We start from the raw sequence: 27,274 nt of genomic DNA, 5'->3' as shown, positions 1-27,274 counted from the left end.
ACGTCAATGCCCAGTAATGTCTATACTGTCTTTCAAAACACAAATATGTTTATTAATCAGCTGTTAACTGATAAAAAATAAAAAGGCATTTCCACTCTCCAATGTTTCATTCTGGATTATTCTAAAAAGAAAAAATTTGAACATTTTGCATTGTCTGGAAAAGTTAAGTTTTTAAACAGAATCACAGAATCATTAAGGTTGGAAAGGACCTTTGAGATCATCAAGTCCAACCATTAACCCAACACCACCATGTCCCCTAAACCATGTCCTGAAGCACAACATCCACACATTTTTTAAACACTCCCAGAGATGGCGACTCCACCACCTCCCTGGGCAGCCTGTTCCAATGCTTGACCACTCTCTCTGTAAAGAAATTTTTCCTAATATCTAATCTAAACCTCCCCTGGCGCAACTTGAGGCCATTTCCTCAAGTTGCTTGTGAGAAGAGACCAACACCCTCGTCGCTACAACCCTTTCTGGTGGTTGTAGAGAGCAATAAGGTCTCCCCTCAGCCTCCTCTTCTCCAGACTAAACAACCCCAGTTCCCTCAGCCGCACTAAGACTTGTGCTCCAGCCCCCTCACCAGCTTCGTTGCCCTTCTTTGGACGCGCTCCAGCACCTCAGCATCCTTCTTGTAGTGAGGGGCCCAATGAATTATGTCATTTTAATGTCACATGTTTCAATTTAATAACGAAAATATTTCTCTTTAATAATAGGACCGAGTACACTGGAATATAAAATAGTAAATATCATGTTATAATCAATACCTGAAGGTGAATGTTACAACATAAGTCATATAAGTGACAATGTCAAAATGATATGTTTATTGTATTGCAAATAGTATACAGCATAGTCCCCTCAAAAATTTTAGTGAGACCACCATATTCCTTTAAACATTTTTTATATGAACAGACTACCTTTTTTGACCAGTTATGTTGATTTGGTTTAGTGGTGAAATACATGAACATTTTAGCATCTAAATACTGATTTATCACCCAGTGGGGATTGGAGGAATCTGAAAAGGTGCAAGTGAAGTAACTGTGAAAACTGTGGCCTTACTCTTGGTCTTTGACTATTGATACCTCATTGTCTTTTGCGATAATGTTATTTTTCCCCAGTTTCCCTTCTTTCTTCTGAGAAGACCCTTCTGTACACTTATGGGAATGAATGTGATATTTATTCTACAGGTATTTTACAGATAGCTCTCAGGCAGATAGTAATTTCTGTTATGACTTCTGTGTTGTAGCTGGATAGATGGAACATTTATTTCTGTTTATATTGTTAAAATATGAATATAATATTTTTTAAAAATCAGATTTTTTTGTTCCAATCACAGTAATGCTGTTTTCTTTGAAACAAAGTGCTCTACAGAAACTGTAACTTCAAATGTAAATATGACTCGCAGTGCCCCCGCCACATACACAAACAAACCACCTAATCATCAACCTGAAATTGCATTTTAACCATAGCAACCTGAGCACTTACCTTCTGAAATACTTCATTAATGAAAATACCAGGAGAATTCTTTGCCTCTAGAAAATTACAGTGATTTAGAAATACTTAGTATTTCATTTGCAAGCTTCTAACCTGTAGGGAGTCATTCACTTTGGTCATTCAGCTTGTTTTATTTTTGCTTTTAATTCTTTATTTTTCTGCATTGATTTTAAGTTTGCCTTTATAATCTCCACACAGAGCCTGAGTCTAAACATTTTAAAAGGGAATCTTCTAAATGTTCTATGCTTCAGGGGATTTGGTTGTTTGTGGGTGTTTTATGTCTGCAACTACATGAAATATAAATCTAAAACATGGTACAACCATATAAAATGCAAAACAGTGAAAGTGTTATTTCCATGTTATTATTTATTAGCCTTTCTTGCTAAAGAAAAAGACTAACTCTAGATTCTTCTACTTTGCCTTCCCACAAGCACATGTTCCGTGGCATGCCTGAGAATTGTGGCCTCACGCTCTGGACAATATGTCAAGAGCATAGTTGTAGTAATGCAAAAAGTTTGGCAGCAGTACCAGTTTTATCATCTCCAATGTCCCATGGTTTGTTCTTACCTCTTGCATCAGCAGCATGCCATTTAAAAAAGAAAAAAATAATCCGGTGTCCTCTCTCCCTCCAAATCCCCAAAGCAGTAACTCAACAGTTCAGCTTAGCTACTGGAAGGGAAATGCTTGACAACCAATTATTGCGAATTATTCAACTGTGTTCTGAAGAAGGCAATATGGTAGATAATGCAATCAGTGTAAAGTGTACAGACTTGTATCATGACAGCACAAAGAAATTTCATCACGCACAGACGTAGCAGTATTAGCTAATGTGTGCATGTGGGCAGCTAAAAGCCACACTTTGTAGTAGGATTTCCACTGAAAATAGTAACAATTTTTGTATGTTAGGAAGTTACAAACAGATCCACAACTCATATTCCTCCCTTGGGCCATACTTTCTGGCATAAAAATAAAGCCCTGCTCATTGTTTCAAACTCTTTGCAGTTTCTCCTTCATAGTGAAGGTTTTTGTGGGGTATTTAGAAAACAGATACCAAGTTTTATTTCTTTATCTGGTAAGGTAGCAATAAATAGGAGGCAAATTCAGTAATACTCCCTTATTATCCTTGTCCAAAACCAAGTTCAATTCTTTGCTTACTTGAAAATGAAAATAAGAAATGTGTATTAGGTGTTAGAGAAACATTAATCAACCAGTAAGAGAACCCAAATAGTCAGGTCATAGATTCCACTGTTGTTCCTGACACTGTAAGCGCCTGAAGAGATCACAGTGCTCATGTTTCCTTGTTTTAGGAAGAATTAAGTTCCTGCTTCTGTATAAAATACGTTTTCTTTGAGAAGCTATCAGGCTCACAGGGTCAAATTTTCTAACTCATCAGTGTTATGCCTTTATATTATTTTTGATAACAGTGTATGTAAATTGTACAAAAAACATTTTTTCTGTGTTTGAAAGTCCGGGGGAGAACAATTACTGATACACATATAAAAAAAAAGCTTCTGGCTGAAAGAAGATCCTAAGGAAAAATATTTTTTCATGCTCCCTAGGAAGTATGGGATTAATAAATCCCAACTTTCCTTCACTAGCCTTAGTTTGGACTTTTAGTGCTGAACAGACACATTTCCTTCCTTCAGTTTAGCTTTTCAAATAACAAAAACCTCAAGTGGAGTAGATGAGGAATAGTTTAAACATTTTTAGGAGTGCTTTTTGTCAAGAAGAGATGTGGACTGCTAGAATTATGCTGAACCCTGTGCAGAGGAACTGCTGATATGAAGGTCATCAGTCCAACACTCTTTGTTGAACTGTCCCATCTGGATGAAAAGTGGTCAAAGGGGAGCCTGGTTACTGAGCACCTGGCAGTGCAGAGTTTGTCGCTGAGTGTGTAATGTGACCAGCTTATGCTCATCTCAGTGGTGTGCGCTTTCCTGAATGAGGAGGGAATAAAGCTATGAAGAAGATGAAATTGCTTTGGAGCTTTCTTATGAGAGATGAAATTGATAGCAGCTAAAACGTGAAAAGAGTCTAATCAGAATGGAATGATGTATCAGGGGAAAATACAGCAAGAAAGCAAATACATATGAAGAAATGAAAGTTAGACTTCCGATGGCTAAAGAAAAGAGAGAAGATGATACTTAGGGAGTTTTTCTATGAATTTTTCATCACATCCTGAGAAAGAAAGCAGTGCCACAGCTATTTGGGTTTGAAACTAAGAATCTTGTGATAGCTGTGATGCCATGGATGATGCATGGATTGGAAGGAGGCTCTCTTCTTGGTTAATACCTCATTTTTATCATGCTTTGATCTTATTCTATTTACTGTTAAAAATAAAGAAATTAAACCAAAATGACAAAAGCCAAGCCATCATAAACTCAGAGTTTCTGAAAAGTATTTTCCTGTGCATCTCATGCTCAGATAGAGACTCTCTTCAATATGGACACACTATTTTTTAACACCAGCTGCAGGTCCTGTGCTGCTCTTACCCAATCCCCAGTTAAATTTCTTTTGCCGGCTAGTAAACACTGACCTCAGGAACCTTATTTCTTCAGTTCTGAACTAGGAACTTCAGATATAAGACCTTTTGAAAAGGGAATGATAGTTATTTGGCCTATTTTATCTATCATCTATTGCCACTCATGCTCCTCATGATTCTGAAAGCAACCCTATTGCTAGCAAAAGAAAATGAAGAATAAAATTGCACAAGACTTTTTCTTTCCAGTATATAAAGCTATATGTTACACTTGAGTTACACAAGAGTCTGCATACGGCAGGAGAAGCCAGCAGATTGTGTTATGTACAAAAATAGGGAAAAGCTATTCCTGAAAAGCTTTCCTCACAGTGGCAGTGCAGAGGTTTTTACACAGCTCAGGAAGCAAGCTCCAAGCTTCTCTTGGACCTTATTCATGGAGCATTCACCAAAGCCAAAATCAGTATTTCAGCATATCTTCTTAGAACTTGGAAATTATATAGAGCTGTATAATGTTAGAAAGTAAAAGATTAGTCCAGTTTAATGCTGGCCACAATAGAATGTCTCAAGATGTTTTCAAAGTGGAACCATTTTTCATATCCAGAAGTGTTATCTCAGTTACTTTTTAATGTATACATTTATCACATAAAATTTAGAAGATTTAATATAAAAAAGGTTTTAAAAGCATCATACAAGCACTAATGGTTCCCCTGTATTTGTTAAACTTATTCCTTGTTAAAGGGAATTATGATGTATAATGCTTGATAATTTCTGAGGGGACATAATTTTAACTTCAGCTGTGTCATTTTATTCTACGAAGATGCTTATTAGTTATAGCAGTGGAGCCTTGCAAGCTTTATGCTTAAAATCAAAAAATATGAGCTGCTGTCCAGGCTCACAACAGTGCCTGACGTAACAAAGTGTAGGTTGTAAGACTGTGAAAACCAGCACCCATCAACCCAACAGGAAAAACATAGATGCCACAGCTGAAAACACTGATTGATTATCTCCCCAATCTGTAATTAATTTGCACTGCAAAAAAGTAATTTAAGTTAAATATGACCCTTGCACATCATCATAGTTTAAGTGTGTGAGCAGAATTCCCAGTTTCTTTAGAAAACCTTGATCCTAATAAGCTGAAAAATTTTATCATAAATCTGTTCGTCTTGTTACCTGCACTCCCGCATACACATCCAAAAGGAATTCTGGTGAAGAGCGTGGAGTTTTGCTGGTGCAAACGAGGGGCAAATGTTGCCCGATGCATTTAATCAGAAAAGCATTGGCTTTCAGACTTTCCCAGGGGTGATATGTGTTACCTTCCTGGCCAGTGTGACATTGCACATATTTTTGCGTGCCAAGTTGCATCAGGCTGCCACTGAGAGCAAACAAGTGAAATAACAAGTCCCCCTGGCATGCCACAGTATAAAATCTATGACCCAGATTCTCCTAGCTCTGCACGTTGCACAGTTCAGAGCTAGAGGGGAGAAAAGACAGCCTTATGCTGCTGGAACCTGGTCTGTTTAAGCCAGGTCCTCAGGGAAAACACCGGGGGCTCCCTTGTACTGGGACACAGCAGCTAGGAACCACCTGACAGAAACTATCAGCCAGTCCTTTTTGCAAGTGACCAAAGCCACTTTCCCAAATGTGTACCTGTGGGAAATAGTGTCAGAGCATGCTCTTTATGGGAACACCTCTGAGAATAGCCGCACTTTGGCTTTCAAGTTGTGGGAACACACAGTATAAGGCGTAGCTTCTAAGCTCCAGGAAAAAATGAGAGGAAAAAGTTCATGTGGCATTGCCCTTCTCCAGTGGAGTGCCAGGATACAAAGAGTGTATTGCAGCAAAGTGGCTACATTCTTTCCAATAAACCAGCATTTTTTCGAGACAAGGACATTTTTTTCCATCTAATTCCTCATCAAATAGTCTCTACAAGTTGTCCCAAAGTAAAGCCTAAGGGCAGACAGACTCTTCCCTCTTGATGTTAGCAACAGAAATGCTGTACCTGTTCATTATCATTTCTTCCAGGGAAAAGTATGAGAAACCCAGAGAGGCCAGAGTAGACTGGGACATCCTTGGAAGGAAGGATTGATGTCCTTTGTGTTGTGGATATTTGTGTATTTTCATCATTGTTAAGGTCCTGATTCAGGAAGGTAGGGAAGCCTTTTCATAACTTTCAGCAGAAGATGATACCTAATCTTGCAGTGAAATACCTTTGCTAGAATACCTCTCTGAAGTACTGGAGAGCATCTGCTACTTCTTTGTTATACCCAGATGGAATAATCTATAACACCTGAAGTGATATTTCTGCTTAAAATGCCTGGCAATCCAGCAAAGTCATCTGTAGTTTAACCTTCAGTTTTGGATGCAGTTTGTGTGACTCCCTTGCAGTAAATTTTTAATATACATAACATACCCAGAGAGCTTTGGTGTGGTTTGTGTAAGGAAGGCAACAGGCTCTACCAACCAGGTGGTATTATCACAGGAAGGGGATGATATGAGAGCATGTCAGTAATAAAAGCGCATTATAGTTAAACCTTCTGGATTGTGGTGTTGGACAATGAGGTTCAGGATTCTCATTGTAAATATACTGTATTTGCCTAAGCTTTCTAACAGCTCAGCATATAGGTGATTTCAGTTACAATATAAGGGAAATAAAAGCTGTACCTTACAGGTCATTCTGTACCTCTTCATACTGGGTTTAAGAACAAAAAAACAGCCTCTAAAATAAGTCATTCTGAATTGTCCTTGAAAATTGTCAAAGACTAATTATTCTGCTAATGTTGTGTGACTTACTCAAAGGCTATTTTTACCATGAAAATTTCCTCACAATGAGAATGCTTCATTCTGCTTCAGTAGTTAGTGATATGTCCTTGAAACATAGGTCCTAGGTTTTGAAATTATCAAGGGCTTTCTAAAGTGTGGACCAGTTTACTTTGTAACTGAACTGGTTCCCTCTCTTTCTGTGTCATTGCATTTAACAAAAGCGAGTTTTCATAAGCAAATGCAGAAAATTACCACAGTGCCTGGATTTGAAACCTTACACACTTATAAATACATGTATATATGTGAAATAATAAATAATATTACATGAATTTACAAATATCTAGATCGTCTAGATTGTACAACATATCAGAACATAATCATTCATTAGTGATTCCAAATATAACTATACTAGAGCATGTTGTCCTTTTCTTCTCTTTTTATTTAGTGTGTTTGGTTATGAAGGTAGTAGTACGATGTCTCAATGTCGACAAACATTCCTTGGATGTGTAATCAGGTATAGCTATGCTGATTTCATATAAAACCTGTTGATTCTCACCAGCTGAGGCAATCTATAATTTACTTTTCTAATGTGAACATTCTGTAAGATACAGAGAACTTTCTGGATGATAGCGAGTATTTGCATATTTATATAGGGACTAAAAATTCTAAGAACATTTTGGGAGGAGTTTCTGAACAGTGATCATGGTTGTCCTTACAAAGAAAGTACACTCTGTTGTATTTGCTTGGACTCGAATGAAGCTTGCAGCATTGGAGAAAAGTTGATCCATGGTGCATGTAAAGAAACTTCTTTCTGTTTGCAGTGCTCTGACTTTGGCCAAGGATTTCTAGACAAGCCTCTTCACCTAATTCCATTGAACACCCATGAATGTCCTGGCCTTATTTTCTGTTACTCTCCAACTCTTATTTATGTTCCTTTGTGTATGTGGGGGGAATGGAAGAGTACATGGCTTACCTTTATCCAATAAGCTTTCAAGAAAGAGCTCAAGTGGAAAATAGCTGTTGATCCAAAAATTCTGAGTCAAAGTAATTTATTTCTTTGGTATCTTCAGGCAGTATTTTGCTTCAGGCCTGTTGCTTCATGCCCATATTCAGTTATGAAAAAAGTTTCTGAAACAGGATAGAAAGAGCATGATGGTGGTCGTTTTTCTTGATAGTGGCATTGATATTCCTGTGGTAATATAGGATCACTTGATTAAGAGTTTGTCAAGTCCCTTTTGAAGCTGTACAATGAATCAATCTCTCTCTGGAAAAGTTTGGTAAGCGAGGATGCTGTACATGAAAACATGGGGCATATTTACTGACCTCTTCTCTCCAGTCATCAATCACTTCAGCTGGGCCAAACTGGCAATGTCTGGAGGTCACTTGGTTAAGGAGACAGCATTAATCCTTTGCAGAATTATGTTATACCTTCTAGTCATTAGCACCCATATCAGGTTGCCAGCTACCAATTCTCATCATTAGGAAAACATCCTTAGAGACTTCTACAGGGACCATCACGAAAGTAGAAATTATAAATGGATGGCTTAAAATCTTGGAATGAAGAGGAACAATAAGTCACTGTTGCTTGCCAAACTCAATAGTAATTGAACCAGGAATTACAATATTATTATTGTAATATAATTACAATGATATACCAAGTTGGAAGGGGAGAGCAGACATTAGGTTTAAGAAGTAACTTTGTTCATATTAGACCTCTTTGAAGGGTTGAGGATTGTTTTTGCAGGAAGCCATGTGTGAATGAAGACACTTGAGAGGGGAGTTGCAATATGAGTATTGACACATAAAACAGTGGATTTATGAGCCTTAAGTTAAGATAAGCGATATTAAACACCTCACATTCTGCAGTTCAGATAAATAGAGCAATTTTTGTGTTATCTGTTTCAGATAAGCAAGTCTCTAAGAAATGTGTTGTTGCAGTCATCTATACTTGATAGCTTACAGCTATGGCTATCCATTTGGCACTGAACCACATAATACAGCTTGTGGATCTAGAAGGCATGTAAAACTGAGTAGCAGTAGTAAAATCTTTCCCCCTTTGCCTTAGCATGGGTCAGTGTTTTATATAGCACTGTGGTCTGGTCGAAATGTTTGTCTGTTTTTAAGTTGGTGGGATCACTTAGCTCTGTCATAGTTAATGTCTTTGTTTTTAAAGGCTTTTTTCCTGAGGTGTACTGTAGATGAATCTCATAGTTTCTCACTTAAACATTTTTTAAAAACACCTCATCTTTAAAGGTAATATTTTTCAATTGAACTCTTAACAAAATATTTGTAAGGGGATTTCCTTTTTTATTTGTAAAAATCATGGAAAGGGAGGACCTTTACAGGTATCCTAAGATTCTCAAAAAGTTGTAGCTTTGATTTTCTGGCCAATCGTATTCTGCAAGCCAGTCTCTGCTCTGTCCTCTCAAAGAAGTACATTTTGTTCCTATACACCCTCTTATGCCTGCAGAAAGTGGAATATCTCTATTTCAAATAGGAGGAGTTCCTTAGATCAGTCTTCATGTCCTAAGCAGACTAGAAAGACAGATCGCAAGGTAAAAAAGCAAACACCTCTATTCAAGATCAAATGTTTGGGGACTATCTGTGCTTCTTTTACAAATGCCACAAGTACCTAGACATCTAGTTAAAATTAACCCTGGTAAAAGCGAAAGCTAGCCTTATGCTAAAAGTTCAATTGTAACTCATTTCTGCCAAACTTGCAATCCATTGATAGGGGTGAAAAGACTGTCACTGGCTTAATTAGAAAGCTTTAAAAGTGAGCCATTATTTAATCGTGGCACCCTTGGAGGAAAATGAACAAACGAAAAACAGGTAAGGGAACATATTAAAAATATTCTTTAAGGGATTGTAAAAGTTTTATCAGCTAAGAGACATCTGTGAGGATGACTTCTGTTTGTTTGCTTGTTAGTTTATGTTGTTTATTTCTTCATTTTTTATCAACTGCAGTCTTGAGCAATTTCTTCCAGTAAAGGTTCCAATAAAAATCTCAAAAAAAAGTTCTGATTTGCTGTTGTGTTCACATTGACTAGCTTTAAGTTTTATTGTGCATTATTCAAAATGCAAATTTGGTTGAAAGAATGGAAATGGTTATTTATAAGCCTTGCTTTGTGTAACACATATACCACCAGCTTCCTTTCTAGTGGATGAGAACTCACTCAAAATTTCTAGAGAATGGATAGTCATCAATACCAATAAACTACTTGCTGGCAATTGGTATGTGGAAGGAATTGGCATTTCTAAATGGTAATTAAATTCAACTTTCCTTGATCCACACAAGACTAGAGAGTGTTCCCTCTTACTCAAGTAGTGGGGAAGGCTGCAGGCTGTGAGCAGGATCAATCAAACTGCCTACTCATAGTCTCTCCTGAAAGCTGTTTCTTATTTATTGTAATGAACAGGGATATGAAGAAGCCATGTGGAGTGTGCTGAGCATGCTGATGAAAGATGGTCAAATGGTCAGGATGATAAATAATGTTTATGTTTGCAACAAAGATGTACATTTCTTAATTGCAGCCTAAACATTACAGCAATTATGTGGAAATTAATACACCAAAAAAGAGATTCCTGTAAAGCTCAGGAGGTTTAACTCTTAAATGTCACATCATCACCATTTCTCCATTTTCTCAAATGCAGAATAAGGAGTATCTGAAACAAAAAACTGAAAAGCATCTAAAAGTTCTATAAATTGCTGTTAATGTTGCTATCTACTCAGAGGAAACAGATCCAGCTTGGTTGTTCAGTGATTTGTTTCCATTCATACTCAGACCTATTTATATAGGAAGGAAAAAGACATTTTATCTTCTCTTGTTTTTAGAAAACCAGAATAGTTAAAGAAGCAGAAACTGCATCTATTTGTAAAAAAAAAGGGAAAGATTATGTTATATGTTTTAATTAGATCATTTGAAAACAAGGACTTGTGTTATATGGGCTTTACTGAGAGAAACTGAAGTAAATGAAACTGTGGTTGTCTGAAGGAGGCCATTTTTTATCTCAATAAACTGTTTCTACATATGATACATAGAAGGAATACAGTTTGGTGCCCAGATAAAATAAAAAATCTGTAGGGATCAAGTTAGTAATCTCTTTACTGGAGGGTTGAGGATGTTCTGCCCTGTTGTTAGAGGTTCAAAGCAGATCTCAGCACTGGTGATGCTCATGTAGCTTTGTTCTAAGTTTGCTACACATCCTTTTTACCAGGTTTCTCCTCTCTTTTGAAGTCTTCGTCTTGCCTTTTACTTTCAATTTTGCAGCCTTTAGCAGAAAAGGTACCCCAGACTTGGTGGATAAGCTATACCATCGTCCAACATAGATGTTAACATTGATTTTTATATTGTTTAATCATAGATAGCTCTGTAAACTGACAGAAATCATGGAAATTATCCTGCTTTCTCTCTCCTCTGCCTTACCACTACTTGAATTGTACCTTGTGAAACGTGTTGATTTGAACTTTCCTGTGCTAGCTTGTCAAATTGTCTAATCTAACTTAGAAATGTTAATCAAAACCAAAGCTGTATGTTAAGGTTTCGTTCCTGCAACTTTAAATTGTCTTCAAATCACTCAGCCAGAATATTCAATGTACAAAACAAAGCGGTGGTTGCAGTAGGAACCTACAGAAAATAATGGGCTAATGTTCCTGAAAAAAGTAGATCTGGCTTTACTTTCCTTGAAATCATTTGAAGTTTTGCAATTATTTAACAGAAACATGATTAAGGTTGTGTGTGAATAACTTGGAACAGACTTCAAGATACTGTAATCGTACAGTATCGATAACTGGTAATCTCCTTCCCCCAGCATTCTTATTATTTCTATCTCTGGTTTTGATTTCTTGCTTCATTTCTAATGTAGCAAGAGCATCACATTTCAGCCAATTACAACAGTATATATTTTGTTTCCTTCTAATGGGTTCTCATATCTTTCCAATGCAGAGTAGCTATATGATATCTCTTAATGGCTCGAGGTCATAGACATACAATACCAAGACAGGCAGGACTTCTCATTAAAAATCTGAATTACATACATCCACATGAAATAGCCAAGAAAAGGGAGATCTTACTTCTAAGCTGTATAAGAACTGTCCTCTACCCCCTCTTTGTTCTGTTAAGACTTTTGTATGTTGCTTAACGCAGAGGTGGTGGAAAAACAGGAAGAGATCTAGTAATTTCATAGCCACAATTCACTACGTTATTCAAACTTTCATATTCTGCAAATGTAAAATTGGGTTTACATGTATGTTTTACATATGAGGTCATGTTTGATCTTCAGTGAAATTAATAAGAGTCTTCCTATCAGTTTCAACACACATTGGATCAGATTATTAGACATTTGACACATGACATTCAAAATGGCATATATGTGATTGCATGCTAGAATAATCATGAAAATTATTATACCTTCTGCCAGAAACATGAGGAAAAACAAACAAACATGCTTTTTTAATGCATATATGATTTTAAATGCTCCACATTACATTTACTCGATCTAACCTTTGTCGGTATGAAAGTCTTGCAGGTTGTGATTTTAGAGGTAATTAATACCTTCAGGGAATTGCTATACTTCAAAGGCAGAGTATTTTCCTGTATTCAGGGAAAATATGTGGTATATAAACACCATGCATACTATAACATTGTCTTAAACAACAGGAATATCTCAAAATACTAAATAAATAGCCATTACAGGAGATGAAACATTCTAATTTTATTACTGGAATTTGAATTACACTCAGTGACGTTCTGTTTATATTTGCAAGTGTCTTATGGAGAGATCAAGCTGCTATAAGGAGAAAAAAGTTTTTAATCCTAAGTTATCACCACTAGAAATATGTATTTATTCCTCTGGTATTTAAAAACATCAAAGATTTTCTTTTGCAGTGACACTGTAATCATGTCAAGATCTTAAAAAAAGACCATGGCATTAACAAAACACATGTCTGGTTTAATGGAGAAGCCATTGATAAAATGCCATTCTTACATAGCAAGTAATTCTTCTTAAGATATTATGAGGCACTAATGCCTTAGGTGTTTGCTCATGTGGGTGTAACTATTAAAAAAATGAAATACTACAAGTTGCTTATCACTAACCTATGAAACATGAGAAGTGACTAGCCTATTAATTGTTGTAATTCACTGACTGCAGTCAAGAATTATGACAGGCTTTTAAATTTAAAAATATTTTGGGTAAATCTCAACTTGATATATTAAAATCTTTTAAAATTAAGAATTGTCTCGAAAAAAACACCACAGATATCCTGCTCACTTTGATGGACAAAGAACTGCAAATAATGAACCTTTACAAATAATTCTTTTTCCAGCAATGTCTAAAGGGCTTTACTTTAAGAAGTAGCCCAGAACTGAAGAAAGCTGGCAAATGAAGATCAGTCTGGAATAGTTGTGATGATTCGCAGTTTGATCTCCGCTGAGATTCTCGGAGGCAAAGCAGCCCTTTAGAAATAGTGAGGGAGGAAACGTGACAAGGTGATTTAGAAGCAGGTTTGGTCTGAGGAAGGCATAAATGGAAAGAACAATTTGAGGGAGGAGAGAGGCTTGATTAGGTTTTCTTTTGGAATCCCAGTATTTTGCTCATTTGCTGCCAGCTGGAAATGCTACAGGGAAGGGGCTGCTCTTCCACAGGAAAGCTCTTCCACCCCCGTCAGAACCTGACCAAGCAGCACCCCTGTAACAGCTCTCCGAGTTGTTTTCCTCTTGCCCTAAGCAAGGACGGCAGGGGCACATACAACAGCACTGTGCCCAGCACCACGCCCAGCACCACCGTGCACAGGAACTGAAAGTACAGGGTGACTCCCAGCAGAGAAGGATCCCCAGCAGCTAAAAAGTATTTGAGCTGACACTGCTAAAAAGGTAATCCTATCACTATATTTTGTCAGTTCCTGACGTAGTTTCAAGTCTAAAACAAACGCCTGTTCTAGACTGGTAGGCAGAGGAAAGAAATTATTCAAGTGTTTTAGAACCTAAAAAAAAAAAGTATCAAGTTCAATCAAAAAAATCATCTGGGATTTGAGGGAAAAAGATTTTAATTTTATTTAAACTTTATTTGCCTTAGAAAAGATGAAGATTCCACTGCAGGTAAGTGGGATGTTCTTCTCCATTCTCACTTATCTCAAGTATCAGAAAGGGTAGCATCACCAAGAGGTAAATATATCTATTGAAAGAAAAAGAATATAAATGCTGATAAATTACATAAGGAAACATACAATTTAGTCAAAAAGTAATATGCAAATGTTACTTCTGTACCATTCCATTGATGAAGAATTTCATTATTCATTTGTGAAGAATCACAAATTCTTCATTCTTCCTCATTTGAACAATTTGTTATAGTACCAAGTAATTTCATAACCTTTGCAGCACATTTCTGACTTGATTTGTTTAGAGTGCTACTAAGTTTTGTCTTAATGATTAATTTTTGGGGTCATAATGCATGTTTAAGAACACTTTCAACATCCCAGTAGTGTATTTTACTCCAAATCATAGACATGTACTTTGCCCCACCTTTTGCTTTAGCAGTTTCTTGGGGAGACTTTCTTTGGTTCTTAGCTGAAAAACGGTGTCCCTAAGCACAAAATAACATGGAAAACCAAACACAGTGTAACCACTGATATTTTAAGTAATCTGAAATAAGAAGTATCAAACTTCCAATAATTTTTTAGCATTGTGGATTCAACAACACATTCTTATTTTGTTACCCCTGCACAAAGCTGCCAGTGCAAACTAGCTGGTTTAAGTGGATTTTTCCAGATTAGTTTTTTACTTTCTCCTGTGCTTTAAAATGCTCCTGGCTTTTACTCCTTCTGGCTTTCTTTAATTTGTATACCTGAATGTATACCTGTGCAATCATATCTCCACAAATACCCACAGTTTCTTGCATCCCTGAATTTCCTGTGCAAACACTCTTCTCTCCCCTGCTTCATTCATTTTTGTGAGTGTGTGTACACTGTGCTCTCCCCCTCCTCCACCCCAAACTGATAATAAGGTTCAGTGGATGGCTATTTCATAGATTTGAAATGAACGGTCCATTTTTGCAGTTATCAACTCAAAAATGGTTCTTTGCACAAGAAAGGACTCCTTTCAGAGTGATCAATCAGCGGTGCCTTGTGTTGTCAAAAGCTGTATCTGTACTGTTCAGTGGAGCACAAGCCAAGAGCAATCTAAAGCATGGTGTGGTGTGGTATATAATCTACACGCTGTGCATCCACATACCTTACCCCAGTGTCTGACAAGCTTGACAGTCTACCTACAGCACAGTACACTGCTGCACACAGCTCCAGGACCTTCCCAGAAAGAAATCACAATCTTATATGCTGCACATTTGCCACAATATGGCACTACAAAGCAATTTAAGATATACACTGTACTTTCAGGCCAAGGAATTGTCCCTACATTAGCGCCTACCATGTTCAGAAGCAGAAATAACAGAGAGATATATTACTTATACTTTGTAGGTATTTTTCTGTGCAGTCTTGGGTTTAACTTAGGTGTGATGCTGAACTGAAAGCACTGTGTGAATTGAGTCCTGACTGAGATACCCATAGGGAGCACAGTGATCTCCTGAGCTGTGAGGGTGTGGAGGCTGCCATCCAGTCTTTCTCGGAGTGGCCAGAACTGGAGCTCAACTTTGGTTTCAGTCCCACTGGGGAAGAATAAGAGATGACAATCATTTTAGAAAAGGGTGTTCTTCACAGTGTGATTTGGAGTCGACTATTTATCCTTTAGAGTGCAGCAAATAAATAAGTTTTTGTTACAGGAATAAAAAAGAATGGAAGTAAAAATGACCTTAACTCTGAAAAATTGTAATGTAGCCTACCTATAACATTTCTCTATTTTAACTATATCAGAAGCCTGAAGCTTCAATGTTATTGTTACTAAGATTAGTCTGGCATTGAGTGCTAAGTATCTTAAATTAACAGATTTTAATTAATTTTAATTTGTAAAAGAGTTAGCAGATTTCTGAATCATTCTGTACAAATTAATTTCCTAATGAGTTGTGTGGTAATTTTGGGAAGGATACATTGTAATTTACATGCATATCAACAGATAGAGTCTCTTTTGACTGCAGTGCTGAAATGAGTTAATTATAGAGCTACCCACAACCTTGCTGTACTCTGTGTGTGTTTATATATAGAGAAAATATAAATGCATGAATCTATGTTTAGTATTATTTTTTACTGTAATGATTTGAAGATAAGTTCCAATATACCTGGTTTACAAAAAAGCAATTGCGTATTTTCTGGGATTGCCAGATGCTTACCCTTAACTTCCCAAGACACGTATTTCCCTTTTATTTCCCTGTAAATTCATATGTATCTGGATAAAAGCTGTTTCCTCCCTGTATGTGCATTGTCCATATGGCCAAAAAGCTGTTAAATGTCTGGAAGATTATCCAGAGCAGCAGTGCAGTTAAGCTTTATGTTCAGTGAAGTGTCATTATTTTTTCAGGATAGTAAAAATCAAGGAATATTAAATAGAAACAGATAAAAAGGTGTTATTACAACAGCCCCTTAATTAGCCAGTTTGATTTCATTTTTGATCTTTTCAATTAGCCAATAAACTGTCTTTAAAGTTATGTTACTGGGCGAGTACATTGTGGAAAATCAGATATTTGAAAGGATTTTAATAAACTCTCAGCCATTTTTACAAATGTAAATGTACTGTAACCCTTAGCCAACTGGCTAAGTAGCCATCTGCTGTATAGATGGTCGCTCTGATTATGTGCAAAGACAGCAGGTCTCTACTGCAAGACTTATTTTATTTATAAGGCTATATACATTGGCTTCCATTCTAATTAGATTTTGCACAGCTATAGCAATGTAGGAGGCACTTTAATAAATGCTCAACAATATCTATGCCTCTGCCAAGTTGGCTTAATATAATGAAATGTCCTTTACAGAGATGTTCCAGAAGAGATTGTAAGGGGATTGTTTACCACTTGGTTTTATAAGAAGTTAACCAGGACTCTGTAACAGCAGAGGTTTGTAGATGAAAATCACATGCTGGATTTTCGCTTACATTGCACTATAAAACTCACATAAAACTATTAAACTGTGGAGATACATGGCTTTACAGATTAATCATCATTGGGCAGAACTTCTTTTCTTAGATAACACCTTCTCAGATAAATTGCAAATACAGAAAATGTTTAGGACTCTCAAAAAATATTTTTGAATGTGGAACCAATAGCTGCATGACTCTTTCAAGTATTTTACTGCTCTGGAGGTATGCGATTCAACCCTCCAGAAATCACCACTGCAAGAGATCCTTGCAGGGAGAGCCATTCTGATAAATATACAGTGAAATTGTAATGATTGTTCTGTGTCAAAGCCAATAAGCCTAGACTTCATGTTTCTATTTAGCTGGCTTTCATGCTAGAAATCCTGCTACTTAATGAGGACAATTTATCCATTAACTAGAGTAATTATACATTTTTGAGACCCTTTATCAAAAAGATTAGTTGTTAAAGAGACAATGTCAAGTGGCTGAAGACCTACATGTCAGCTTTGTTAGAAATTTTTACAGGATGTTTGTTATTCCACTGAAAACAATGTTTATCATTTTTCTAAATGTCATTGAAAATTTCAGTGAGGTCAGCGTTGTGCTTCTGAATGTGAAGAAGAAAATGCAGTTGCACGTAAAAACAGTTAAGTGACCAAAAGGTGACGCATCCAAAGCAAAGTGTGCTGCAGTTATTACATTTCTATATATTATTTGTTTTAGTAAGCAAAGGTGAAATTTGCTACTATGCTAAAGAAAGTGCCACTTCCACAGTGGGATTCATGGGAGTGAATACTTCATAACAGCTCACCACAAAGACATTATTAATGATAATAAAAGCCATTCACATAACTAATGATGATATTTTCCCTTTAAGTTCAGAAACGAACAAACAAAAAAGGTCAAATTAAAATATGTGCAAGCCTAGCAAAGAGAGGTAGATAATAAACGTGACAATCAAAGCTCTAATCTGAATATTACTGTTTAAGTTGAACATGTCTAGGTATTAGGTAATAGCCCTAATTTGCATTAAAATAAGTTTAAAAACTGTTACAGAACTACTACATGATAATTTCATGTAAATTGTCAAACAGGGAACAAAAAGGTTTAGGAGGTTTACTACTTATTAGGAACTAGCTAAATGGCAGCATCCGCAGCTTGCCAAGAGGGAAGCAACACCACAAACATGTGATAGGGTATGATAGGGTGTAATCACAGCCGAGACAAAACATAAGCCTCTTAAAGTAACAAATACCTGACTGGTTTAGCATTGCTGCCAAAAGTAAAGGCAGCGAGGGCTTCTGGGTAATCCGGATGTGCAAGCAACAGAACAAGGAATGAATATAATGGCTTAACTGTTCAAAGAGGTGCCAGTTTATTAAATTGATTGATTTATTAGATTGATTCAAATAATTTTTCCCTGCACTTTTCATTGTCTTGCCTTTCAAAACTATCTTTTTGTGGTAATTGTCCCAATCTAATTTCTTCTTTGTGTAATTATGCCTTTTCCACTGTCAGAGTTTGACAATCTCTGTCTTGAACGATGCACCGTGTTGGAGAAATACGGAAGAGGGGAGCATGCCGAGCTCTTACATGCAGAAGCAGATACAGCGTGGCATGATGGCGGCGTGTAATCTGCAGTCCACAGCCTTAAACACACACAACCTGTTCAAACACAATCACTTTATTTTATATCTCTACTAGTCTAATAGGCAGCTTGAGTCTGGGGAAGGAAAGAGTAGGGGAAGAGCAAGCAGTCCTTTATGCTCAAACAGCTTTCCAGGAGAGAAAGTATTTCCCTAGAGATATTTTTCTTTACATTGTTTAGTTTAATTGTTTCTGTAAGACACCAACAGGCAAATTCAATTTACATAGAACATCTCTGTCTTCTCTTGTTTTTTCCCCCCCATATCTGTGTCTTCACTTTCTAACTCTGATACCTCTTCAGCTGTCCTATAAATACAGCCATGCATTGCGATGAAGCAATAGAAAGTTACATCTGATATTTAACTGCTTTCTGGAAACAGGCAGAAAATTAATAGGTTAAGTGAGTGAGTATGCTTCAAAGAACAAAAGGGAAAATGTTCTGATGAGCATTTTCCAAACCCCAGAATCTGAGTGCAATTGCTTGTATCATTGTAGCTGAATAGAAGGTGTTTTTTAATTGCATCAGTGCTAGTAAGTGTTTATGATTCATTTTTTCTATTTAGTTTTTTATCTCTAAACGTAGTGTAATTATCTGCACCTCTGACATGAAACTCGTAAACTCCTTGGAGGGACAGATTCAAATGTGGGCAGCATGGTCTCATCTTTTAGAGACAGAAATTATAATAAACAGATTTCATATATGAATCTTTAAGCTGACACTGTAAAATTAGAGACTTTCTGTGAACATTAGCAATCCCTGTGTGTATTTCATAAGGAGCAAGAACCATTGTGCTGCAGGCCCAGTTTTCAGAAGTGTTCAAAACAGAATTGTAGCTGAAGTTGGTGGGAGTTGTAAGTGTTCAAACCTTCTGAAAACAGTCCCTGAGGTTTTACTCTTGGGAAGTAATGGGAAAACTGAGAGAAAATGAAGTTCCTCATATAACAGAAAGACAGCATTTTTTTTTTTTTTCAGAATAGAAGATGTTAATAATTTCAGCAATATCTTGTTACTATCAAAGGAAATACAACATATAAATGAAACAGCCCAAATCCTTCACCTTCCTAGGAAAAATTTACTGCAAGTGACAGTAGATATTAAATGTTTAAATGGCACTTTCTGTCTCTGCACTACAACTTCAATGTACCATTGCTTAGGTTTTCAGTTTGCCAATTAATTATATCTCATAAAACTCATTATACATTATTATACATGTATGGGATTTGCATACATGCATTTAATACAGTATGTTCAGTTAGTCTATAAAAACTGTCCATACTAGCAGTCTTTATTGTATGTTAGCGATGCACAAATAGAGAGCTGGCTGAAAATCACTGAAGAATTTGGCCCTTGATTATCAAACTAGTCTTTGCAAATGACTGTCTGAGACAGGAAGGAAGGAACCAAGAGCCTCTGAGGAATGACAGTAAAATTCCCCAGTGACATTATTTGACAAATAGCTGAAATGATGCAAGTTCTAAAGGTGTGGAAAGCTATGGACTGTCTCCAGTAAAATACTTACAGTGAGAGCCCCAGTGACTTTTTCTTACCCTTTTAAGGTACTTAATGCCAGATTTTTGTCCAAGGCCAGTTGGTTTGTATTAAAAATTATTGAAGATTCAGGAGGCTACAGCATTAGTACAACATAGTGTCGAAACATTTTTCATGTATTGGAGATTATGAGATACTTGTTAGAAACAACTACTGTAAGCTTAAAGTTTTAAAGTGCTGTGCTTACAGAATATTCTCCCTTAAGATATAAAACGTCCCCTGAGTGTTACGTGGTAAGTGGATATCTCAGAGCAGACCTTAGAATTTCATGTAAAACATGTTCTTTGAGTTTTAAAACCACACTGGACCAGTACACCAAGGAACAATCAATCTAACATAACTGAGGTGGGCATTAATGTATAAACTGGTTGGTATTTTCTGTCTTCACATTCTTTGATTCTGTGCTTATGCTTATAAAGAAAAAAAGAAAGAATATATCCATTTCTTTGGGGAATGTCCCAAATAGAACATGAACATTACTGGGCAATTTTTAGCTAAATTGAAATTCCTGTTGTATGGCAATGCCCAAGACTAGGAAATAGCCTTCTATCCATTCTGGCGATTTCAAAGGCATTTTGGAGATCCCTGATTATTTCTCTTGGTTTATGACATATGTGTTGCTGAATTCTGTTATTTTGGCTTTGTATAACAGAAAATACCGTATGTTGCATGAAAATCGATATGAATTGCAAACATAAATACATTTTCCTCTGCTCTTTTTAGCTTGTGCAGCAGTAACTGATGGGCTAAGTCTGTGGGCAGATTTTTGTCTTAGGAAAATCTTTAATTCACTTAGAATCTAAAGATTGTTTCTGAGGGCTCTCAGCTACTAAATGCACTTCTTGTGAGACATGCCGTCCTTGATGTACGTACAGTCCTTGGCAAACATCCTGAATAGATTCCGGGAAGATGTGATTTCACTTCACAAAGTCAAATATGCATATAAAGCGTATTAATAACTAGACATTTGGGAACATTCTGAAAAATATATTGGTTTAAGCTTATTCTTAATTCTGAGGTGATGTTAAAAACATCAGTCTGGGCCTATGCATGGACTATATAAAAAAGAAAAACTGTACCATGATAGTAGAAAATGTGATACTTCTCCGCTATTGGCTTTTATGAGTCAATACTGAGAAAACAGGTAACGATCTCTATCTCCAAGGTGCAGAATCACTGAGATTTGTGCACAAGAAAATTAACTAGTTTACACATTTATCTGCAAATCACCAAAATAACAGTATCTAACTACACAGTGATCTGTGCATTTAACTGATAGATTTGCACATTTAAATAATAATTTTTTTTTTGCTCCCTGATCTTTGTCTTTAGTTTGACAATAAGTATATCTGAACTGAAATATTTCAATTATAATGATGACACTTCATGGTTTCCTTACTTTGACCTAGATTATTGTTCATATACTTCATTGATGATTCTCCCAGCCATGCTGAACATAGCTGCTGCTCAGTAATACATGCTTCCACTGATTAAGTAGGAAATGAATGTGAAAAAGTTGTCATAAAAACAATCTGTGAGTGAATCTCTCAGCTCCACATTTTGTCTTGAGTTTCATGTCCCTTTTTTTCCTGTTACAAATCATTTTGCTTGCCAAACACATCAACCGTAAGCATCTTACAGCAGCTTGATAATGGAATGGATGCCCCACTTTCTGTAAAGATGGATCTAGTTAAAAGGAATCTTAAATTTGCAGAAATGATAGGCTTGACCCTCACCTTGGTCTCACACAGATCATTAACATAGAGTTTGATTTAGTAGCATCAATAATCTTCGTACTGTCCTTCCAGTGTAGAGGGAATTAAGTTCCCAAATCAGCAATTTCTTTTGGACAGCGTATCAAGCTTTTCTCTTCTATGTAACGTTTTATATCATCTCTTTAAGATCATCTGTTAATGGAAAGTTGCTGGCACAGTGGTGCACCAGATGTATCAAGACTAATAGCTATTACTTTACATCTTTTTTTTTAAAGGATTTTTACATTTTGACACGACAGTCAGGCGACTTTCAAGTGAAGATGTGATGGGTTGGTGGAAGTTCTACCTGATGTAGCAGATATAATCTACAGTTTTCTCTAATAAAGTAGATCAATCATCATGACTTAAACAGAAATATCAAAAAGCTGTGGGTTTTCATTTTCCTTTTGATATAAGTATTTCATTTTGGATAATGTATAGCCTTACGTTACCACTGTTACACAAATAAATGATAAGTCACAAGTAATAAGCTTCAATTATTTAAGCTCTAGTAAAACCCATAACAAAGTACTTCCAGATGACTCATATTATATGAAATTCTCTCAGTAGGTGCTCATCTGTTACTGATAAGGGAGGCACAAAATAAATCATAGCAATATGATTTGGGTAAAATTTTCTAATGCACCTAAATAGCAGAAGATCTGATTTTTAGGGCATTGAGCTTTGCAACTATGTGGTCAGACACTGACTAGGATGTAAATGCAGATTTAATTAGGATTTACCACTTTATCTTCTTACAAGCTTTTGAAAATTCTGTGATCCTTTCTCTGCAATTTCTCAACATCTAAATGCTTTTGAAAGTCTTGAATTGCAGAAGTCAAAGTGTAACGAGACTTTAAGACCTGCAAAGTATTGAAGAGTATAGAGTTTGATTCAAGAGGAATTGAGGGGCCAAGATTTATGATGAAAATGTTTCAGATACCTAAAACTCCAAAAATAGTAGGGCCAGGATTTCCCCAGGTTCCTAATGTTCTGTTCTTCTCCATGCACAGAAGATCTCAATATTACACTGAGCAGCTTAGATCTTATCTTTTTCTTAAACTGCCTTATTTCTTTATCTGTGTGATATTAAGGAACCTAAAACATACATCCATTAATGCTTTTGTGTTTTAGTTCAGGCTTATTTCTGCTGGCTGTCTACAGTCTCCTTTCATAGTAAAGTTATCACAGATCCTGATTACAAGAGTATGTTTTGTTTATTTATAAGCTTTCAGGAGCTGCTGACCATTATTTTTCTCAACATCTTTTGGCATTAATGAATGTTTTTTTAATATACTTTGGAAAGGGAGTAGAAAAATATTCTCCCAGTTCTGAAGAAGAAATGAGGTACTAAGAGGTGGAAGGATTTGTTCTAGTCACACAGCCAGGCACCACATCAACAAGATTATGAGCCAGAGGTTTAAACGGCCCTCACCATTGCAGCACCTAATCATCTTCAGTGCACTTGCCCTTCATAATACCCCTATGAGATAAGGAAGTACTCTAATACTTGATGTACACATGAAGAATTGAGTTACAGGAAAACTAAAGGTACAATACTAAAGGTTCTTAGGGGATTATTATCTTGAAAATTTCCAGAAGCCCTATAGGAAAGAAAGAGCTGGAGCAGGGAATTAAGCCTAAGTCTCCTAAACCTTGAGCTAAATCTCAAACTGCTGAACAACCTTTCTCCCCCTACTGGGAAAACTCCTGCTATTCCATATCATACACTATTGGGTCATGCCCTGACTGAGCTTGTTTCTTTTCTCTCCTGACATGCTGCACAGATATCCATGCACAGACTGTTAGTTAAAGAAACTGATTTATTGGGATCATCTGCAAAGGTTAATACTCACATAGGGAATGCCATTAATAGATTGGTCATTCACTGTCTAGATGGTCATGAGGGTTTCCATTGCAGACATCTTTGTGACATGTTCTTCATCTGACTCCCTGAACTGTTGTCCAGTGAATTATTGTAATTCAGCTACCCGTGGTCCTACATGACCACTCTGTGGTCTGTTGACTAGCTCAAGTTATATCTAAAACATACCTTCTGAAAGCATATTATGAAAATGTATCTGAAGCATCTACAAAATGTGTCCTATCCAGTGATAAATACATCTAAGCATAATACAGAACAGGAACCAGAGTCCTCCATCAGGGAAGTTCCTGTCAGTCATCTGATGATGATGTCTTTGTGAGGCCAGGACTGCCTTGCAGGGGTCCTTTATCTGTCCGTCAGGAATCTCACCTGGGCACAAATGGGCTGGGGAGCAATCGTTACTGCCCTACTGATGACTGTGTGCAGAGGTGCAGCCCTTACACCCAGCTGCATTATTGTTATAACTTATAACTTATTGTTATGTTATAACTTATTGTTATATACATTTAAATCTGTGGATTTCACCACAGGCTACACAAGCATATGTTTTTTACCTTTTTATCCTTTAAAATTATCCACATTCATATCCCTGGATTTGGAGGTCTTCCTGCCAGATAGACATTTTCTTACTTAAGTCTCAGATGGTCCTTTCTGGGAAGCACTATTTCTGCAGAGCCCAGCTTTTCAGAGGCACCCGGGAGAGCAGTGGCACCTGTTCTTTTGGCAGAAGGGATATGTGGAAAGAATGAGCAGGAAAAAAGCATTGTTTCTTACCAAGTTTCCTCTCATGTTATTGTTTCCAGATAAGTCAACTAAACAGCAAAGATTCTTGAATAACTGAGTGACTTCCTTGTGCTTTTGTATATGTTTTAATGTATATTCTTGGAGAGAGGAATCAAATTTTGTGCCAGTCTTTTGCAACACAACCTTTTGTTGTTCATGTTTCTGTGTTCAGCATATTTTATTTAAAAATAAAAAAGTGCTGAATTGAACTCATTATGCCTCAGACCTCAGAAATTGCTCTGTTTTCCTGACCAGAAACCAGGTAAGAGCTTCAGAACTGGGCCTAATGGTTCTGTAATTATAATGTCATATTATCAGTGTGTTCTTTAAAATGTCAGCATGAGGATAAAAAAGGCTATGGAATATTATTTTCTCATTATTGTGGTGCTCCTTTGAATACTGTAAAAAACATCAAACACACATTAGAAACAAAAGCGAACCGAGTAAATGAGATCATGTTGAGGTCTTTGTTGCTCTGGCTAGATTGTTTTTGATGTCCGAACGAGCTCAGTAACTGGCTTTATCTCTATCTGGGACCGCAATGCAGCCTGCAGCATCAACACGCCTGGCCAGACAGCCGATAATCATGGCTGAGGTTCTGACCTTTTCAGATTTCCTCATAACTAGTAAGCAGTTAAGTGAGAACTTTTTTCCCTCTTCAGAAGACACTTCTCATACAAAGCAAAATATTAGAAGTGCTATGTTTATGCAAAATTCAACTGAAGTTTCATTTGACTTTTCTTCTTAAGAAATCTTGTTATGGAAAGCACCTGAGTATGTGAAGAAGCACTTCTTTGTTCAGCTGCTTTTCACAAACCGCAGGCATGGTTAGCTCACCGCTCTGCATTACAAAGTGGCCTTTTCAAACAAAATGTGTAGATTTACAAAAGCATTTTAGGAAATCTTCAGTGTAGAAATTAAGTGTTCAGTAGTGTTACCTCCACAGAGAAGTATCTGAATTTAATCACAAGAATTAATAGTACTTTTAAGACCAACTGAAGTGCAGACTGGTTAACCTATTTCCTCTGGTTGCTGCACTCCTGGTGAACAGTTGTCAGTTATTTACTATGGCTTTCAAGGATATCATCTGTCAGTAATTTGGTCTCTCTGTTGGCTTTTAGGTAGGAGAACATCTGTCTTCAATTCTTGAGAATCCTGCTTTGAGCCCTGCATCCTTAAACATTTGCAAATACATTTCCAGTAATACTGAGCCTCTGGGGTTCTTGCTTTACTAACTGATAAGATCCACTTCAGTGTCTTGTAAAGTATGCATATAGACATAATATTCTGGCCAAAGCTAACATTTTTCACTGGATGTTATGTGATGCCTTGAGTGCTATAGGCCTAGAGATAACAAGGGTAAAAGCTGGTATGCCTGATTTCAACATGAAAACTGAGTGTCATAACTAAAATCCAAGTACCCCTTTCCAACATTATTAAGAATAAATGCTGCAGAAGATAGCAAAAAAAAGCCGTAGAATTGCATTCCACTCTCTGCAAGTGGACCTGCATGTGAGAATGATGCATAAGAAACAAGAGATTTGCTTGGAAGCTGCTTATCATCTATGGTTGTTTATGAGATGGGTGAGATTTCTTAGGCCTTTCTTTAATTGACTGGAATACTTCACTGAATACAAAAAGTAGCTGAAATACATAAGTCAATCTTCTGCAAAACACCATCTATTTTCAAATAGTTTCAGATTTTGGTAAATGTTTGTCTTTTCCAAATTTAAAATTATTTCAATTTATTTCAAAGAATTATTCCTTGGTAATGCAGAGATTTTATTATCTGCTTCTGTTGCTTGCTGATGATGTGTAGATGTGCGCGTATGCTAGATGTGTTGAAATGATATAGTTCAACATGGAAAACCCTGGCTTTGAATAGAGTGACTGACTTGATGGCTGAATGTTTGAGGAGAAGGGAAAATTGCGGAACCTTTCTTGTGTCCAGACAGGTGGCTTTGAGTGACTATAGAGATTGGGACATTCTCTTTGGAGTAGCAGTTAAGGCAGAAAGCTGAAAGAGGAATAAACTTGATCTTTTTCTCCATGTTCATCATTTGAGCTCGTTTCTTGTCTCTTAATCTAATGTATGAGACCTTTTCTTCTAATGGAAGGGTCCTCTCTGACTAGTTGTTGAATGAACCTTAGCAATGAGGCACCCATATTTGTTGCACACTGAGAACTCACCTGTGCTGTGTGCTAATTCCAGCTACGCCTTAGATCCAGCTCTACACCTACCTTCAGGCACCATAGACTGTGTATCTCCCCTATAGCCATCTTATGCAGCACTCCCATTGCTTTTGCAAAGGGGTAATGTGAATACTATTGTCTTGAGCAATCGATGCTGTAGAGAAATGCAACAATGTTTGTGGATTATAGCTATATTTTGAAGTTTGGTGAAATTTCGTGTTGTTTTTCTGTCCATCTAAGCAGATTATGTAATCTCTATTATTAGAAAAAATCATTTGTATCTCTTAAAGATTCCCTCCTCAGTATTTTTTTGAAAGATGATATGATTAAAGTTTCAATTGCTCTTTATGGTTTAATACCAAGATAAGGAAGCAGCTTTTTCACTTCCCTCTTCTCCTACAACTCCTCTCACTCATCTGATCTGTCTCTGCAGTGCAAATACCAGTTGTTTTAACTTTGTGTAATAAGACACTTCCGATAACAGTGCTAAAGACACAAAAAATGTTTTCCTTGGAAGTGTAATTTTCTTTTTGAACAAAAATTAACACTACAGAAGACATGTTTTCTGGCTGGCTGGCAGCAATTAATCGGAAACTCCTGAATACTCATTCATTGGAATCAGTTTGGAATGTGTTATCTGATTTATTTTTAATTGAGTGATCAGACTTAATTTCTTTGCACAGATAAAGTTACTAATGTTTCATGTTAAAT

This window comes from Phaethon aethereus (genome assembly GCF_964289735.1).
Source record: "Phaethon aethereus genome assembly, chromosome: 4".
NCBI classification, from domain to species: Eukaryota; Metazoa; Chordata; class Aves; order Phaethontiformes; family Phaethontidae; genus Phaethon; species Phaethon aethereus.
This window is presented reverse-complemented; position numbering follows the sequence as displayed.